The following is a 19,903-nucleotide window of genomic DNA, read 5'->3' as shown; positions in this document are numbered from 1 at the left end:
ACATATGAACATCCCAAACAGCCAAATCTACAAATCAAGATATTAAAATTTTAGAGAATTGCGGAGCACAATCTAGAATATAGAATAACATGAACAATTGTATAACAATCATAATACCAAATCTTACAACTTGATCAAAACACCATGTGAACCTCTTAAACTTCTGTTGAGTCAACTAGATATAAGTATCTCTAAACCCATTAAACTGCAACAACTCAAATGCAACATATTAACCAAACCAACTCAGCCAATCTGACTGCAACACTGGAACACATGGGAATATGTTCACATCAATGACAACACATCATTCCAACAAACTTCTCAACAATATCCAACACAATTTTTCTTTCATGATGTATCAAAGCTATGGTCTATGGTGTTATAACCCTAGGTTGAATCTTTGAAATGCATGTAAGAATGAAAGGTAAGGAAAGATATGAGGTTTTTTTTTAGGTTGTGGGGTTGCAGATTTGTGAGCTTTTATTGCAAATCTGGTTTTATAAAAAAAATTCAAAATTGTTTTCCATGAATTTGCATTTTGGTGGTTTTGGGGTGAATTTTTGTATTTGACCCCATGGTTGTGATCAATGAGGCTAGGAGATGAATTTTGATATAAAATTCAACCTATTATGATTGGGGTGCAAAACAATGGTTATCACACACAACTAGGTACTCAAGCTAGACACACAATTTTCCATTGAGCAGCTATCTAAATTCCTTTCTTCTGACTCATTTATCTATCAATCTGAGGACATGTAACTTGAAATGGGACTGCAAAGTATATGGACTAAGAATATCCACAAACAATTCTATCCTACTTTTAGGCAATTGAAAGTGATTAAACAATCATTTACAAAAAAGGAAAATTCTTGGAATCACAACTTTAAAGATTGTATTAATTTCTGGTAACAAAACACCAATTCTTCAACTTGTACAGAAATGACTATTTTGTCTCGTCGTGGCTGCAGGAAGAGTCATAGAGTTACAGACTGTGGTTGCAGGAATAGACAACGAGCAAGCAAATAAAATAGAATTAAGTAACTTGAAGAATAAAGTGCATAAAAGACAACCATACAGAATCCTCACCAAGTGGACCCCCTTCTATGAGTCTCCTAAGATGAGAACTACAATAGAAATTAACTGATTAAGCCCACAACCATATCAAAATGCTATATTGATAGAAAATATATACTTTCTTTATTCAGAAATCAACCAGACAACATAAAATTACTCAATAAAAGATCAAGAACTAACTAACAAAGGAATGTGTAAAGGATTTATAACATTCATCCCTAACAAAAAATCCCATAACATTTGCTCCACTTCCCACTATCTAGGTGGAAGCTTTATTTAAAACTCATAAAATCTATGAAAGATAAGATAATCGGGACTCTTGTCCTTCTTTAAACATTTGTAGATTTTCCCTATATCCTCTCTAACATCCTTCATGACAATTAACAGTCTTTATTAACAAATCAAGATTAGTCTACAAACTCCTTAATGAGCAAGAATAGTAGTGACCAAGTCCACAACAAATCTTTGAACTCTTCTTGTCATGTTGTCCATACTTTGTCCACGTTACCTTGTTTCTATAAAAGACCTTGTTCCATCATAAAGATTGTTCCATGTAGCTGCCACACAAAGGATAGAGAAAGCATTCTATCCACACATCATGACCATTCATATTGAACACATTCACTAGTCACACATAAAAATAGTAAATACTTATAATTGTATTTATAAAGTTCATGGTTCTATTAAAATAAAGGGTTTCAACTATAAGTAATAAGACTTATTAAAACAAGCATATAAGGTCGGTTAAAGTATGTTCATGAAGTCCATCAGCAAATATAAAAACCCTTAAAGATGGAAAACTGTCTATAAAAGAAACATAAAACTATGATTCATCATACCCCCAACTGAAGGTTTTACTGGTCCACCAGCAGATGTTCCCTCGGTAGAGGTCTTTTGATTTTATTTCAAGGTCAGTAGCCTGAAGTCAGCAACAAAAGTCTCCCCTCATGTCTCATCAATAGGGCTCCAATAGAACCTTTGTTCCTTTTTTATATTCTCCCATATGTCTTGTTCCTGTTCCACATCATAATACTGTAATTCATCCCAGTTATGAATTGACCACCATAACATAAGTGGTTGAAAGATCAAGGGAATCCATTTTCCTGTTGTATCTTCCCCAAGTGTATACAGGTGGTTTCTCGTCTGAGTGTTGCATGATAGTTTCTTAAAGAATGTGGCTCTACTCTCTTTAGGTCCTTAGGTAACCCATTCCATCTTTGAGCCAAATTTCCATACACTATTCTGTTATGCCCTGCATATCTAACCCCATTAGTTTCCTTGTCTTGAAAACATGGGTCCCTCTTTTTGCTTTCTATAGCTTTTTTTTTTTTTAGTTTCTGCCTAGACACTCCGAAGTCCTGAACTGTCCTTTGTTTATTTTTGAAGTCCTACCCCAGAGTCCTGAAGTTGTGTTGTCTTTGCAACTCCAAAACCCCAGAGTCCTGAAGTAGGCACTTGTTTTGGTTATACCTCAGAGCCCCAGAGTTCCGAGGTAGGTTTTGTTTCTTATGTTTGTCACAACCTTGGAACCCCAGAGACCTAAAGTTATTTTTCTTGCTTTTCTTTCCCACCTCAGAACCCCAAAGTCCTGAGGTGCCCCTACTTGTTCAAACCTCATAACTCTAGACTCCCGAGGTCTATTTGTGTTTTTTTTGTTTTTTGAGTTTCACCTCAAAAGTTCGGAACCTCGGACTCCCGAGGTCGTGTTTAACTCGACTGTATGGATGAAAAATCGGGGGTATAAATAGAGGAAATGAACTCTTTTGAGTTCATTTGTTCATTCAAGTTTTCCAATTTCCTTTCTCTACCTCTCAACTTCGCACCTTAGTATCACTGAGTTTTCGAGGGTTTTTCTTTTGTCAGGTTGGTGGATTTCTTTGCCCTCTTTGAGTTTTCTAGTTTAGATCTTTTAATTTTTTAGCTTAGATTTGTTTTTAGTTTTTCTCATTTTGCTTGTTCATTTTCTTCCCGTGTCCTTAGGGTTTTCTAACCCCAGAACCCTGGAGATCCGGGCTTGGTGGTTGTTTTCACCTCAGAATTCTGGAACCCCAGAGTCCTGGACCTTCCCTTTTGGCTAGTCTATGAACTACACCTAACCTCGGAACCCTGGAACCCTAGAGTTCCAAAGTTCTTTCCTCATGGGTCATTATTTGAATTACCCTGAATGAGTTATGTGCTTAGTCCACCCCAGAACCCTGACGTTCCATGTTTTTATTGTTCTAGCCTTGTATTACCCAGGAACTTCGGAACCCCAGAGTCCCGAGTTCCATTGTTTTGGTCCACCTCAAAAATTAGGAACCCCAGAGTTCCGAAGTCAGTTGTTCAAGAAAGAGTTTTCCCACCCCGGAACCCCGGAGTCCCCAAGTGGGTAATATAATTGATATATTTGATGTGTGATAGGTTAATTTATGGTTCTTTCTTGAAAATTAAAAAACTTAGATGGACCCAACTTCCAACAAGAAAGGAAAGGAATTGGATAGACTCCCCACAACTATGAAGTACCATTATCAGGGGCAATTTTATGTCTTAAAATTGGATGATCAAATCAAAGGAGTAACTGATACAGAGGTAGGACATGTGGAGTTAGAGGAAATTGCAACAAAATTGGACAAACCAAGACTAGAGGCTCCTTATCAGAGGATCAAGAGATTAGGGCTAGTAGAAGCTATTATTTTTCCTCAATCCGTCCAAGCCCCTGAATACATTATGACTATGGCACACTTCTACAGTGCAGACACTAGGAAGTGCATTGATTCCCTAGGAAGGACATTTATAGATTTATCTACGGATATGTTGGGATATGTTTTTTGGTATTCCTTCTAGAGAGGAGGAGATGTTGTTAACAACTAAGGAAGAAGTCACTGAAGTATGGGATGGGGATGTTACTTCGAGCAAAAGGCATATGAATGAAAATTGGCTCGAGGAGGAGAGGAAAACATGATTAAAATCCAATGACATCCTAAGGGTAGATTTCAAGAAACCACAATGTGACTTGATTATCATGTTGAGCAAGGCCTTTGGCAAGACAAATTGTCGTCAATTCCACCCATGGATGTTTCATTACATGACTACTGTCCTGATTGGCAAAAAGTATTTCGATTGGGCTCAGATCTTATCTGAAAATATACATAGGAAATTGGTAGATGTGCATAAGATGAAGAATTTTTTCTTCACTTCATATGTTTTCAAGGTAGAAGCTCAAGCAGGAAAATTCCCAACGTTGCAGACAAAGGGCCAACTTAGAAATGAGGAAGGACAAAAGAAGGTGTGGGAGTATTACACCCAACTCCCTCTAGGAAATACAAATGCACATTTAAAAAGAATAAATGATGCCTTCCTTTTCCATGTCATCATCAATCTCACAAGTGATACATGTTATAGAATAATCCCAGAAGCAATGGCCATAGTCAAGGACTGGACATGTTGGTTCATTCAGAATGAATGTTCCACATATATTAGGGTCACTAGATTCATGGGTTGCCCTATGTTGCTGCCAAGATATTGTAATGACCGCATTGTATTGTTAGAATATGTCAAACAGATGTTTGGGTTGCAATCACTTTTGTCCTCAAAACATAAGGCAGATATACATTTTTTAGTTTCTATTGGTTATTTCTCTCGTTCCAAGATTCAGGTAGCAAAGATAGTAGAGCAAGAGTTGTAGGATCTAAATTTAAAAGAGTTCAATCATGCTAGAGAATATTACGACCCATATGGAAAACTAAAGCAAATAATGCCAAAGGCATATGAGGGACATAAGTCAAGATTGGAGGATTTTTGGGCCAACCTCCAAGATGGTTTTGAAGTTAGAGAGAAAAAGTATTCGAGGCTCTCAATTCCACAGGTAAGGAATTTTGAAATAGAGACCAATCTCCCTAAAGAGTTAATGGATGATGGTGATTTATTAGACCCTACATATAAGGAATAGGAAATTGATAAGAAGCCCCTCTCTCCAATCAGATGGTTAGGGCACGAAGAGGTGGAGATAGATAGAGTAACTCAAATTGTTATAGATAGAACTAGGCAGTGGCTAAGTTTGAGGGTTAGACTGAGCACTTCGAAAGGGAAGCAAAATAAATCAACTTCAGGTGTTCTCCAATCAAGGGGTTATAAGGAGTATGCCTATAAGACAAGGTCCATCTCTAGAAATAATACTTCTATGGACCCAAAAGAGGGGGTGCAACCCAAAGAAAGTACTGAGGAGCTCCTCAAGCAAGTCAAGGAAAAAATGAGGAAGGCCAAAATTTTGAAGAAGGCTATTGATTTTGGAATCAGAGAAGGGTTAGGAGATGTGACATTGTCAAAGGTATTCCCTGTTAGGGCAGCAATTGGGAAAAGGCCAGGAGAAGGCATTCAAGATGAGGATGAACAAGGGAAAACTGACAAAAATATACAACCTCCTCCTGATACCACAACTACATCTTCTTAGCCCCCGCCAACTACAACCACACATGCTCCAATTTTGACGTCATCCATTGCAATCCCTCTGCCAACTTCACCTGGTGTCTTTGCAACAACATTAGCAACTCTACCTCAAGTAACTACAGTATTGTTTCCTATTGTAGAAAACACAAGTATTCATAACATTGAATCATATTCTAACCAAGAGGATGAGCAACCTATGGAACAACAACCACTTGGGGGAGAGAAGGAATGAAATGAGCCTGAAGATTCACAAGACGAAAGATTGGTTTTAACTCCCCAGGACCAAGAAGATCTACTAAAAGAGATAGCTGCTAAGAAAGAAATGGAGGAAACTAATAAAGGTGGCAGGAAGTTTGAAGAAGAGATCAATGATAGGTTAGGAGAGTTACATAAGCAACAATAGTTGAATGTTGATGATGCTCTCCAAGCCAACCTAGCTCATCAAATTGCTTCAGCCCAAGGACTTCCAGACCCTAAGCATATAGAAGAAGAGGAGAAAGATGAAGCAGAGGAGCAATCAGATGTGCACGTGGTGACTGCTGACATCATGCCCCACAAAGGTGAAAAAGATAAGAATTTCCCACAATGGTTAAACTTCACCTTTGAGAAGAAAAGGAAAGTGGTTCTACCCAAGGTTACATTTCAACATGCCATCACTGAAGAACCATGGAAAACAAAGAGAGCAAAGACAATGCATCATTTATCAAGAACCGGTTCTGGTGAAGTGATTACTAATGTAGTAGTTCCAGCATAACCTAAAAGTAAAGACTCCCCTAACTACCAAGTTTCATAGGTCGAATTGGGTAAACAGACCAAATGGGGAGAGCTAGATACGTTGGAGTTGGCTACTAGTGTCATCAGGGGCCGAATAGAAAAGGAGCACAGCTCCCATTCAGAGGTCAAGGCACATATGGAACAATATAAGCAGTTTTTTGGTAGAGGAGATAACTTACCTTCAACCTCGTCACTCCCAAAGGGAGATATAAATGCATTGGTTGAGGTAAGACAAGTGGCTGCTATAGCAAAGGCATGGGCATGAACAAATGCTGCCAAAATTAGATTATTCTTGCGGAACACCATGAAAGAATATAGAAAGGCCATGCAGGTTGGAGGAGTGTTAGCTTCTTGTTCTCAGTAGTGGGAGCGAAATCTCAACACTTTTGGCCAATAGTTTTGGGTTTTGAATAAATTTTTGAGTCTTGGGGAAGAAGAGATAATAAGGGAAGACCTCTTAGGTAGAGACAGTAGTAAGAATTTGCAATCCTACATATACATTTTGGAGTTGAAGATTGAAATGCTTCAATAGTATGTGAAGGATTTAACAGGTATTCGGTCTCCCCTTCCTAGGATAGTGGAAAAATATGAGAAGTTTGTAGGAAAATTATTAGAAGTTTTTGGGCTTGGTATAGCCAATGTTGGAGGTATGGAGGAGGACAAGGTACTCCACCAGTGGGATATGTACGAGGCATACCACTTTGCAGCTCTAACTTAGTTTAGTTTTACATCAATGGATAAGTATACATCTTTGATAACCTAGTGTCAACAAGCCGCATAAACAATAGAGGAGTTGGAGGGTGGAAGAAAGAATGTGGAGGAGATTTTGAAAAAGTACAAGTTCAGAATCAAACATGTTACTGATCCTCCTGCTGAAGTAATTGCATGTATCATCAACAATTATAAAACCTATAAAAAGAAGTGAAAGATAAACGTATAGTTTCTAATGATAGAATTACTTTTAAAAAGGAGTTTGTGAATGATACCATACTGGGACTTCGACTACACTTATGACTTACACTTTGGTTTTGAGAAAAATTGTGCATGACTACAAAAACCTAGCTCATGCAGCATTGTCTTTGTAGTGCTCCCTCAGTCCCAATTTTGTAATGGTTAACTGGAGTCTAAGGCAAAGACTTGCATGTCAATTGCGGCTCCTTTCTTTTTAGTTCTTAATTTAGATAGGTTTGTTTCGTAGAAAGTAGGACAAGAAACTCTATAAATTGAGGAGTTTGATTCATTTGTAAGGGTCCACAAATTGATGATTTGAGGCCCACTTAGAGATTTTAGATTATTTTTGTAGATTGTTATGAACTAGATTATTTTTGTGATACATTATTTGAAGTTAATACAGGAAACAACTTATAGATTGCCTGATCTATGCATGTGTGCTATTAATTTGTTCTTTGCATGTCTGGTAATGTATATTGTTTGAAATCTACAACTTGTTCTGATCTTATGTTTATTGCTTTATTAATCATACTATGCACATAAGTGGTGTATGAGAATTACTAGGATAAATGATATTGTGGTGATATTATTTCCATGAATTTGTGAGGTTGCTAACTTTGTAGGTTTATTGGAGGTCAGTTATTGAATGTTGATTTAGATGATATTGATGATTTTTGGATTGCGGGGTACTTACTAAGTAGCTCATTAAGTTGTTATTGAATTAATTTCATTGTTATTTTCTTTATTCTCTATCTTTGAAGTTTATTTTGAAAGAGAAACGTAAAGCATAAAAATACAAAAAAAAATGGAGTTATTGGAAGTTAATGGGATTCGTTTAACAAGCAGGCCCCTTCACAGCTACAACCACATCAACCATTGAGCTACCCATAATTGTCGAGACCCGCCTATAGAGACCTTGGAGTAGTTAGTTTTTCAAAACTTATTGTTAGAGTAATTGGGTCTTTACTTGATTAATTAAACATTATTTGTTTAATTTTTTAAGTTCCCAATTATCTTTTTACACTTAAGCTAACATTAGGTGCATATTAATTAATTATTTTATTAATTATTATGTGCAAGCCTAGGGTTTTCCCTTTTTAGGGTTTCTTGACCTATTAGAGGTTATTTTTTCTTTTCATTGTATTATCTTTTCACAATACTTTTTTGGTGAATTGGAGCTCTCATCTTTTGAGAATAGTTTTCCTGTGTTTTGTGTGTTCTTCAGATTATTGCTTCATTGCTTCTCCTTGTAACAGGTTATTTGGCTTGCAGAAGATCTTCAGGCTATTGTGGGGTTGTATTTCTCAACTCCTATACTTATTGCTTTTCAGGAGAGGTGGTGAGTGTTTACACAAATTACCTGATTGTTGGTGAGTGTGTCAAAACACCCATCAACACATTGTTGGAATCCAAGAATACTAAGAGGGGGGGTGAATCAGTGTTCTACCGGAATGACTAATTTAACCCTTACTAAAACATGCATTCACCAACCGGTAAACTGGTACATATAAGATTAAAAGAATTAAAGAAACCAATAAGCTAGTCACACAAATGAATACCATAACACAGAGATTTATACGTCGAAAACCTCAAAGAGTAAAAACCACGATGTGATTTGTGACCCACAATATCAATCCACTGGCCATATGAAAAGATATTACAAAATATGGGGGCCTGCACATGTAGGAAGGCTTACAGCCTAGAGCACACTGCTCAATCACAAAAGGAGCCTCACTGACTACATACAAATCTAGACTACAATCCAGAGAAATGATTGAATTGCAAAGTAAGCATCTTCTATGCCTGAATAAAGTTTCAGTAAAGCTCTGTTTGTTCTGATCTGAAACCCTAAACCCTAACTGGAATACCCTATTACATAAATATCCTCACATACATGATCTCTCTGATATATTTTGCATCTCCTTCATTATTTCCTCATACATACATACATCTTCAAAATGATCTAATCAACTGACCTATATACCCTTTACAAATTATCATGCCTTATGTCAGCTTACATTACAAAAATGAATATACATGTCGGCTCAATAACATAAATACATAAATATCAAAACAAGTGTCGATGTCGGATCTCCCAAATGATGTCGGCCTCCAATATCGATAACCTATGAAGTCATGTCGACCTGCAATATTGGTAACCAAATACTTCCCTTCCAACTGGTGAAGATACATATTTGTGTTGGTGTCGGTGTCAATGAAGTGTTTGTTAATAAATAGCCAAACCACAATATGAAATCCAGAACATGGTGCCATGTTAACATTAATGAAAACATATTGAAACCAACCAATTGAGTGTCAATTGCCAAAACATCTTCTTGCAGATGTTTCTACCATTTGTTCATATTCAATTTGAACTTCTTCTCTTAGTGATAGAATCTTTCTTTTGACCCTTCGATCGGAAGTAAGTTGGTTCCATCTATAATAGATTTCATCTGGGTTCCCTACTTCATCTCTCAGTGGTAATGGAATAATTTGTTCCATATCCATATATTCTCTAGCTTGTTCACCCCTAATATTTCCATTCTAAATATCGGACATAAATGTCCTAAGATGAACATCTCCAATAGAAATGAGTGGATTCCACTCAATGTATGGAATAGCATAATTGTGAAGATGGAGTTCACAAAGTAAGTTCTTTTTCTCACGAGGAGAGGTATTATAGGCATTGACAAACTCATTGGGAGTCATTAATGATGAATTCAGTCCAGACAACTCCATACCTATCTTGTAAGAAAGATGTAATTCCTTCAAATAAAGAGAATATACTCTTGGAGGAGGCTTGCATTCTATTACCAAAGGTAACAGAGTAGCTAATTTATCTATCCTATCCTCTAGCTTGTTTATTTCTACGTCTTTCTCCTGCAGTTTTCTTTCTAAGACCTCTTTTTCTCTTTTCCATTTTTCCTCCTTATTTTCTAATAATTGCAATAATTCAAGAGCAATTGATCCCCAAGAAAAAGAAGGTGGAAGGTGCACACTTACCATAACCTTCATTTGATCTTCTTAATCCACTTTCTCAGCAACCTTGGCTAGATTTTCTAACCCAAATGTAATAGTTCTTTCATTATCAGGCTTGTCCCGATTGGCTTACTGGGGTCTAGAAGTATCGTCATTAATATTTAGATTGATTTCTCCAAAATGTATCGACACTTCCTCTTCTTCTTCCTCTTCTTCTTCTTCTTCTTCTTCTTCTTCTTCTTCTTCTTCTTCTTCTACTTCTTCTTCTTCTGTTGTTTCTTTTTGTTCTCCCATTTCTTTTTGTTCTTCCTCTCCATTAGCCTTAACCATATTTTGAATTACACTCTCTATTTCATTCAATGTTTCTCCTCCCAATTCTTCATCTTATCTTGTATCTATATTCACCTCTTCTTCTAAGAACTCTTCTGAATGAGACATTTCATATTCATGCTCTTGTTCTTCACTAGAAGAAGAGGATTGAGGTAGTTCCTTAGGAGAGTTTTTCTGAGGAGGTTCTTCCTCATCAGAATCTAAGCTCGTAATTTCAATTCTTTCCCCTATAGCTGATTTTCCTATAAATTTATTTTTCAACCTATGAATAGTTCTTGTACGCTTCTCTCCTACAAAATGTCTCTCTGTTTATTTCCTTTTTCATCTAGATTAACCATCTTTTATTGTAGGGTCTTCTATTTTCTAAGTTTTTGTAGAGGTTTTAGGTTCCTTTCCTTTCTTCTTTTTAGGATATATTTCATTTTTCTGAATCCTAGTTCCTTGAACTAATTTTTCATTCTTCTCACTCTTGGATTAGGGTTTTTTCTCTTTAGGAATTTTATGAGCAACTTTTGGAGTGGCATCTTCATCTTCACTAGAAGACTTTTCACTTTGAATTTCAGTAGGTCTAGAGGATGAAGCTCCTGCAGCTTTTCTAGAGCTGGGAATTTGCCTTAGTGGACGGGGTGCACTTATGGCCAGAAAATCCCCTCACTGCTTCACAAGGTTGATTTCTACTAGGGCTTGCTCAACCAACAACTGAATTTAGAAATGGTGGGACACAGAGTAAAGGTTTCCTTTTTGTACCTGAGCTACCATCTTTTTAAGTATATTATAAAGGAAATTCAGAATATTCATCTGCCTACCATGCCTTATATGACATAATAATTTGAAATGAATAGAGTGCAATTGAGATTGTCTTCCCTCACAAGTAATTTACTTAATAATATAGGTTACCCTATGAGTCTAGAGAGGTGGAAGAGACAACTTTTTGGTTCCTTGCTTAGTGACCTCCAAGGGAGGGTCACCATGCTCTATAAATTGTTCTCTAGCAGACCCGACATCTTTACTTTCTAAAAATGGTTCACCATGCCTACGCAAACCAAAAACTTGAGCAATACACTCCTCTATAATAGTAATCTTCAATCTCGTCACCACAACCATATCATTCTTCAAACATTGTACAAATTTGAGGGCTACATCATCATCATAAGTGTGTAATTTCAAGAACCTACATCCTCTATATAAAGGTTCACAATCCTAATCAGTTTATATCAAACTATGGTCTGTAGGCTCTCTTTTAATAGGAGAACCTCCCATTATTGTAGTTGTTATAGTCTTTAATAAAATATCTTTTGTGTAACCTGAAGTATGAAGCTTTCTTCTTTCATACAGCAAGAGGAAACAATGTGTACTAGACAATCTTTCAAACAACACAATGTTTTGCATAGACTCATCTTAAAAGAAAAAGTTTAAAATTTTGCTAAATTTGGAATAAATGGACTTTAACAATGGTAAAGCTAACCCATTTCTTTGACCTAAGTTAACATGCTTATTCAAATTTGTGCAGGCCTAATAATGGCAATATCTTATCTCGAAATATATCCCCCCCCCCAACTGAAGGTAGACGTAGTGTCTGCACATGCGTAAGGGTAGGAAATAGGAATGCAATCATAATTATTTACAATTGAATGAAATGAGATGATGTGGAATAAAACGGAGAAAGAAACTCCAGGTAGATATGGTGTTTTTATTATGTTTTGTAACAATTGGCATTAAGTAGATATAATGTCTCCTTACATCAACCAAAATACCATACTTTCTTACTTTCTCCAATATCTTTTCAAGTGAAGTGAGCAAAAGAAAATTGAAGATACTATTGTCTGATTTATGAACAAGTATAGTAAAGCATTGATTGAGTTGCAAGGTTTAATATCTGATTCTTTGTATAATAAATTGGAAGCAAGATGGAAGACTGTTATAAAATAGGACAAATAATTAATTGAATTTGTATTGATGCACTTGCAACCGGAAACCTCTAGGGGAGATATTCAAGAAATTATTTCTAAGTCTAGATCATTGTTTCTAACAATGAAGAGGTTGACAAGATTGCTTCTCGGTGAATCTCAGTCAGTACATGCTGAGATTGAGAAAATTTTGAAGAATTTTTTAGGACTTATTCCTGAAGAAGAGGAACTGGAGAGAATTAAGGGAGAAGATCTCCCTGATAATTTGAATATTGATGATATTATATCGGATAAGATTATTTTTGTAGGTACATCAGTTTATACAAGCACTAAGAAAGATATAGTCTTTATCCTTGATGAAGAGACTATATTACTGGGAGCTACTTCAACTGGTATAGATGAAGAGAACTTAGAAGCAAAGAAGAAAGATGAAGAAATGACTGAGCAACTAGTTAATGAACAAACAGATAATGTACAAGCCATTGAGTAACCGAAAAAGAAAAAAGAACAAGGGCCACCAATAAAGGAGAAAGAAGAAGAGAAGGCTGAATAAAAGGGTCAAGAAGAGACAAAATAGAAGATACCTGAGAAAATAGAAGACCCACCGATAAAAGAAAAAGAGAAACATGATGAAGAAGAATAAGAGAAGAAAGTGACACCTTGGTTACTTGCATCTAAGAAGATCCTTGATGATGATGAAGAAGATGATATTGTAAGAATTCAAGGACCTATTAACATGGACATGCTAAGTCCTATTGAGCGGATGGAGATTGCATTTGTTATGCAATCTAAGGCACAAAAGAAGATTATGAAAGCATGAAGAAAAGAGGCTCAAACTATTCAAAGTGCAATTGATATACTTTCCAATATACTACTGAACACTGATATTGATAGTCTTCCTACACCTATTGACAAACTAGAACATCTGGTTTCATCAATAGGTGAGCAGATGAAAAACATTGAAGAAGTTGTTATTAAGAATGTGGAAAAGGAATATAAGAAGAGATGAATTGAACAATTAAAGAAAGACATTGATAGAGATAGAGTAGGTTTTACTATAAACATGGACCTAATTAAAGAAGCATTACAAACCGGAGGTAAAATCCTTTCCACAATTGCCAATTTTTCATTATTTTGTGATGATCTTGATAAGAAGAAGCAGGAAGCTCGACAGGAGCTAAAAGTTTTGAGTGAATCATTTAATCTCTTAAATGATTCAATAATCGATTTTGGTGGATCAGTTATTAAATTACATCAAAAGCTTAAAGCATATGAGGTAGAGAAGGTGAAAAGGACTACATCACTGCAAGAGTTACAAACTCTTTTAGTCCCTAAGATTGAAATTTTGCAGAGAGGTTATGAGGAAACATAGGAAATTTTGGCTACACTAGAGATGAGCACTCTTGATGCAATGGAGGAGCTTGCATTTCAAATCAGGTTACATACAAAGATCAAAAGGACACTTTTGGAGACTTGGAATAATAATTTGAAACTTTTGAAGACTAATTTTGCAGATGTATTTCTTAAGATAACATTGTAAAAACTATTGAACTCCTATTTATATATTTGGTAATGCAAATTTTGATATATATATTGCATTTATCTTTTCATGTATTTGCTTACCTTTGTCATTGTTGTCAAAGGGGGATTAGTAGTATGAGTCAAAATTTTGTAACAGGGGAAGTAGTATATATGTTGTAAACTTTTGTAATAGCATGTAATTGCTAAGGGGGAGTTTTAAGTTTTGAGTTGAGTCATTTTTGTAATGTGACACTTCGACAAAAAAAAAATTACTAAGTGTTTCCATAAATGCCAAAGGGGGAGATTGTTGGCTTGATGATGATGATATGATCTAATAGGTTCATTTATGACTTGTTTTGTGTTGTCATTGATGGTAACCATGTTTTTTAATTCATCTAAGTCATTTAGTCCAACTGGTAAAGCTTAACCAATAGTGGATTCAGTTAAACGGTAAGTAGAGACAGTGCTATATTCAAGTGACCGGTACGAAAGATTGGTGAAGAGTTAAGTGTTGTGGTTTGGAATGAATGTTCATGATATTGGAAGGAGTCTATGTCTAGAACTGCATCAGCAGATTTGATGGAATGAGTGAGTTATGATGTACTGAGCAGTCAGTCAAGAAGAATAATTAACCGATAGAGCAGAGTTACTTATATTGGTAAACAGTTAACCGGTAGAGCGTAATGAGAAAGATTGACCAGATACATTGAACCTAGGAAATTGTTCCAAGGGTTTTATCCTACTTAGCAGAGTTATTTATAAAAAGGTGAATATTGGGTGATGATGTATCAAATGAAGGATCTAGATTGAGAATTTGATTGTGTGATGAAAGGTGAAGCTCTGTATTGATGTCTAGTCCGTGTTACAAGAAGAACTGAAGTGGATCTAATCAGGCATAGAGGTGGTATATGCAAATCAATTAAACTTGTTGTTCCCTAACAATTGCATCAAGATAAAATCCTCTAACAAGGTCACTCCTAACAGGGTGTGGTAGGATCCTAACAAGTCTGAAGGTTTAAATCCTCTAACTAGGTGACACATTAGCTTGTATTTTGAAATCCCATAATTGGGTAGCTCCTAACAAGATTGGTCCTAACAGGCCTTATTATAATAGCTCTTAACCGGGATAAGACACTCTTAACCGGGTGTGCTTCTAACAGAGCAGTTGTATGACCTTAAACGGTCAGATCTCTATTCTGCAGATAGTTGAATCTTATGGGTACTAATTACCATTGTGGTTTTTCCCATTTGGGTTTCCACATGAAATTCATTGTGTTATGGTTTGCATGTTTGTTTATGTGGTTATATTCCTTGCATGTCTATTTATTTTCAAGTTGGTAAAAGTGGTGATCATATTTTAAGGTTTTTTCTTGCACTGATTCATTCCCCCCCCCCTTCAATGCCTTATAAGTTTATTAGGTACATATGGTGTTTTTATTATGATTTGTGACAATTGGTATTAAGTAGATGGTGGACCTAGAGGATCACGTTTAGTGGTTGCGGGAAGAGTCAAAAGTGGTTGAAACTATTTAAGAAACTCTTCCTTGGTGCTTGGTTTGTGATACAGGTGGATTTTATGGCCATTGACAGGCAGTTTGGACCTTGCATTGTCAATAGTTGTCAGCTTGATTGTGCCATTATCAAACATTTCTTCAATTTCATAAGGACCTAGCCACCATGTTTGTAATTTCCCCAGATTATCCTTAAACCAAGAATCATGCAATAAAGCCCAATCCCCAACATGAAAAAAATTAGATTTGATATATTAGTCATGCCACTTAATACGGTGTTGTTGGACTAAAAGTTTATTTTGCAATGCTGATTTCCTCAATTCATCCAACTGATTGAGATGCAGTATTCTTTCTTATTGTGCTTCTAACAAATGCATGCCCAATTCTACTATTGTACATAGATTTTTATGCTCAAATTAAATTGGCATTACAACATGTTTACCATAAACTATCTCAAAGGGTGTAAACCCTGTTGTTGTTTTTCAAGATGTCTGGTAAGCCCAAACTACTTCTGGAAGGCGATTTGCCCAATCTCTCTTATGTAGTGTAATAGTTTTTGTGAGGATGGCCTCAATTTCTCTATTAGTCACTTCAGCTTGATCATTGCCTTGAGGATGATAGGGTGTAGATTTTTTATGTTTGGTATTATACTATATCATAGCAGCTATCAGGTTAGATGTGAATTGTGTACCTTGATCTGTGACAACTTTTCTAGGTACTCCATATCTGGTAAATATATCCTCATATAGGAACTCTGCAACTGTGTTGTCTCTAGCATGTTTCATTGCTTTCACTTCAACCTATTTGGTTAGGTAGTTGGTACATACTAGGATGTAGGATTTTTCATTAGATGGAGGATCATTTGGACCAATTGAGTCCATACCCCATTTATCAAATGGGGTTACAACTACTTGTGGATGCAAGGGCATCTCATCTGACTTTGTTGGGTGTCCCATCCTCTAGCATATATCACATTTCCTAGTATAGTTATTTGCATCATTATGTAGGGTAGGCCAATAATACCCTGTATTAAGTATCTTGATTGCTATTCTTTTGGCTGCAAAATGACCGCTACAAGGTTCATCATGGCATGCATGGAGGATGTCAAATGTTTCATCTTCTCTAATGCATCTTCTCATAACATTGTCTAATTTAGTATAGAATAAACATCCATTTACCCATATATGGAAAGCTCTTTTCAATCAGAATTCTCTTATCCTTAGGGGAGAAGAAGTTAGGCACCTTACTCATAACTAAATAATTAGCTATATCTGCATACCATGGTATGTGCACTCTGATAGAAAACAAATGCTCATCCAGAAAAGAGTCATCTATTATAGGCTCATTAGGCTGGTGTGTAAGTCTGGATAAGAAATCAACAACAATATTTGTCTTTCCTAGCTTGTCAATGATGGTAATATCAAACTCTTGCATCAAGAGGAGCCATCTTGCTAGCCTTCCTGAAATAATTGGTTTGTTCATAAGATACCTTATTGTTGTATGATCAGTATAAATAAATACTTGGTATCTTGTAATGTAATGTTTGAACTTATTGAGAGCATATATGACTGCTAACATCTCATTTTCTCTTACAATGCAATTGAGTTCAGCTCCCTACAGATTTTTATTGATTAAATAAACTGCATTTTCTATGGCTCCTTTTTTAGCAAGAACTGTTCCTACTGCATGGTTAAAGGTATCAGTATATATATAGAAATGCAAGTTCCATTTAGGTCCTTGTAGGACTAATGCTTGTGTGAGTATTATTTTGAGTTCTTGAAATGCTTTGTTACACAAGGGTGTCCATTGAAAGTCGGCATATTTTAACAAAAGTCCATACAAAGGGCTTGCAATGGTACTAATTTTTTTGATAAATCTCCTATAGTAACCAGCATGCACTAAGAAACTACGTACATATTTTTTCTTGGTAGGGATTGGAAGAGTTTGGATTACCTCAATTTTATTAGGGTCTACTTGAATTCATTTGGCTAAAATGTAATGTCCCAAGACTACTCCTTCTTGCATCATAAGAAAGAATTTATCACTGTTGAGGGATAGATTATGATCTTGGCATCTATGTAGCACCTTAGATATATTATCAAGTGCTTCTTGAAATTCATCACCATATGTGGTGAAATCATCCATATAAATCTCCATACAATTGTGTGAGATGTTTGTAAAAATACTTAGAACTGCCCTTTGAAATTTTGTTGGAGCATTACATAACCCAAATGGGAGGATAGAGTAAGCATAGGTTCCCCAAGGACAAGTGAAAGTTGTCTTGTCCTGGTCCTTTGGTGCAATTTGAATCTGATTATAACCACTAAAGCCATCAAGAAATGAGAAATATTTCTTACCTATGAGAGAGTCAAGTACCTGATCAGTGAAAGGTAGTGGAAAGTGATCCTTTTTGGTAGTTGTGTTCAATTCTCTGTAATCTACACATACTCTCCATTTTCCATTCTTTTTAGGAAAAAATTGTTGGAATCAATGAACACTGAGAGGGGGGGTGAATCGGTGTTTCAATATTTACTAATTTGTTAATCAAATGAAGAACACAAGATACCACTGAGAGGCAAGTGAATCAGTAGTTATCAACAACCTTAAACCTTTTAATCCCAACTATGTGTATCAGTTATCCATTCAAAGACTAAGTGAATATATGTGAGATAAAAGAAAAGATCAAAAAGAAAGCATATAGAAAGACACGTCAAATAACACTGGATATATGAGGAAAACCCAAAGTGGGAAAAACCTTGGTGAGAAATGATGTTGGAGTCTACTACTCCAATCCAATCTCACAAGAAAAACTAAATACAAAGTTTAGGGCACCAACCCAAAGAACACCAACCCCTGAATTTATGAGCACCAACCCAAAGGAGCACCAACCCCTATAAATTAATGGACACCAACCCAAAGGAGCACCAACCCCTAGCAATTTATGGGCACTAACCCAAAGGAGCACCAACCCCTGCACCAAGCACCCACTTAGTGATTACCATGAATGTTATCAAATCAATACAATAGTAATAACCTTGTTACAAATGAGTTTTGTAACTCTCACAAATATCTATGTCTGATGTTCTATATTCTTTGCATCATCTCTGTCAAATCTCCCATCACTCTCCCTCTGTCTTACCAATTGAATCCTCCACAATCTAATTCATTGTTATGATTTGTTTTTTCTTTACTGGTTGAACCTCTTTCTCTCACTCTACCTCTTCTCTACAAAAACCTTTTTCTCTCTATCCCAATTTGCCTTTATACTTTGTTTCCACCTTACCGGATCTCCTTTCACTCTCTATTGCTTTATCAGATCCCCTTTATACTCTGTCACTATCTTACTGATTTAATCTTTGCTGGTTATATGGTCTATTATTCTCTGCAATAGTTTTACTAGTAACTTTGTTTCTTACCAATTAAGCCTCTCTTACCAGCTCTTTCTCCAACACTCTCAGTCGCTTCAAGATTCAACACTTAAGCACTCAAACTGGTTTTCACTCTTCACTCACATCCGACATCTAGCATCACTTTTTAGATCTTTGGTCGACATATTTATACTCATGTGTTCCCGCCAAAATGAGATATTTAAATATTTCCCGTCTAAGGTTTTTCTTCACTGACTTCAATCTATATCAAATCGGATCTCTTACCTTGGATCGATCACCTGCAATAAATGAATTTCCCTGTAACTAGATCTTCTTTGTACACAATTGCATCTTCCATAACACTTCATCTGTCAATCGCATATGCTTATGTTAAACACATTAAATATAGTTACTTCCTTGTTTTGCATGACAAAATGATGTCCAGATCACTGCTCGAAGAGATATGATCACATGTCAGTTAATCGCCTCAAGCCACACACATGCTTGCAACAAATTTTCCATTTCCACATTTTCATTTAATGTCGACCTGTTTCAGTCTTGTTAACACCTACCTCATTCAATACCCCAACTCTTCATTCGTTGACCTCTGCATGTTAGGCTTTCTACTTGGCCACATGGAAGCCACATGTCATCTCTATCGGTATCCAACTCAGTTGACTGTGTCAGTTTAGGATCAGTCATCGACCAAATATACAACTGGTGTTTACCTTCCGGTTCATCTTACCCTACCAATTATACGTTAACCGGTTAACCTTCAAGCCATTCTCTTCTCTTTTATGTCATTAGGTCATGTTATCCTAGACCAAACTTTCCAAACCATGACACATGCTCATAATAAGTCACTATGCACGTCTCCATCTGATGAGAGTCCTTCACTTTGTCTCTTTGTTAGCTTACCGGTTGCTTTACCTATTGGTTGTTACAACACGTCAACAATCTCCAATGCAGACCTTCTAGCTTAGTGGTAGATATGTTTACCAATTGACAATACTCTTTCTTGTATATCGGTAACACCCATGAGAATACCATGCCAATGATATTC

The sequence above is a fragment of the Cryptomeria japonica genome, chromosome 10 (genome assembly GCF_030272615.1).
Source record: "Cryptomeria japonica chromosome 10, Sugi_1.0, whole genome shotgun sequence".
Classification (NCBI taxonomy): domain Eukaryota; kingdom Viridiplantae; phylum Streptophyta; class Pinopsida; order Cupressales; family Cupressaceae; genus Cryptomeria; species Cryptomeria japonica.
This window is presented reverse-complemented; position numbering follows the sequence as displayed.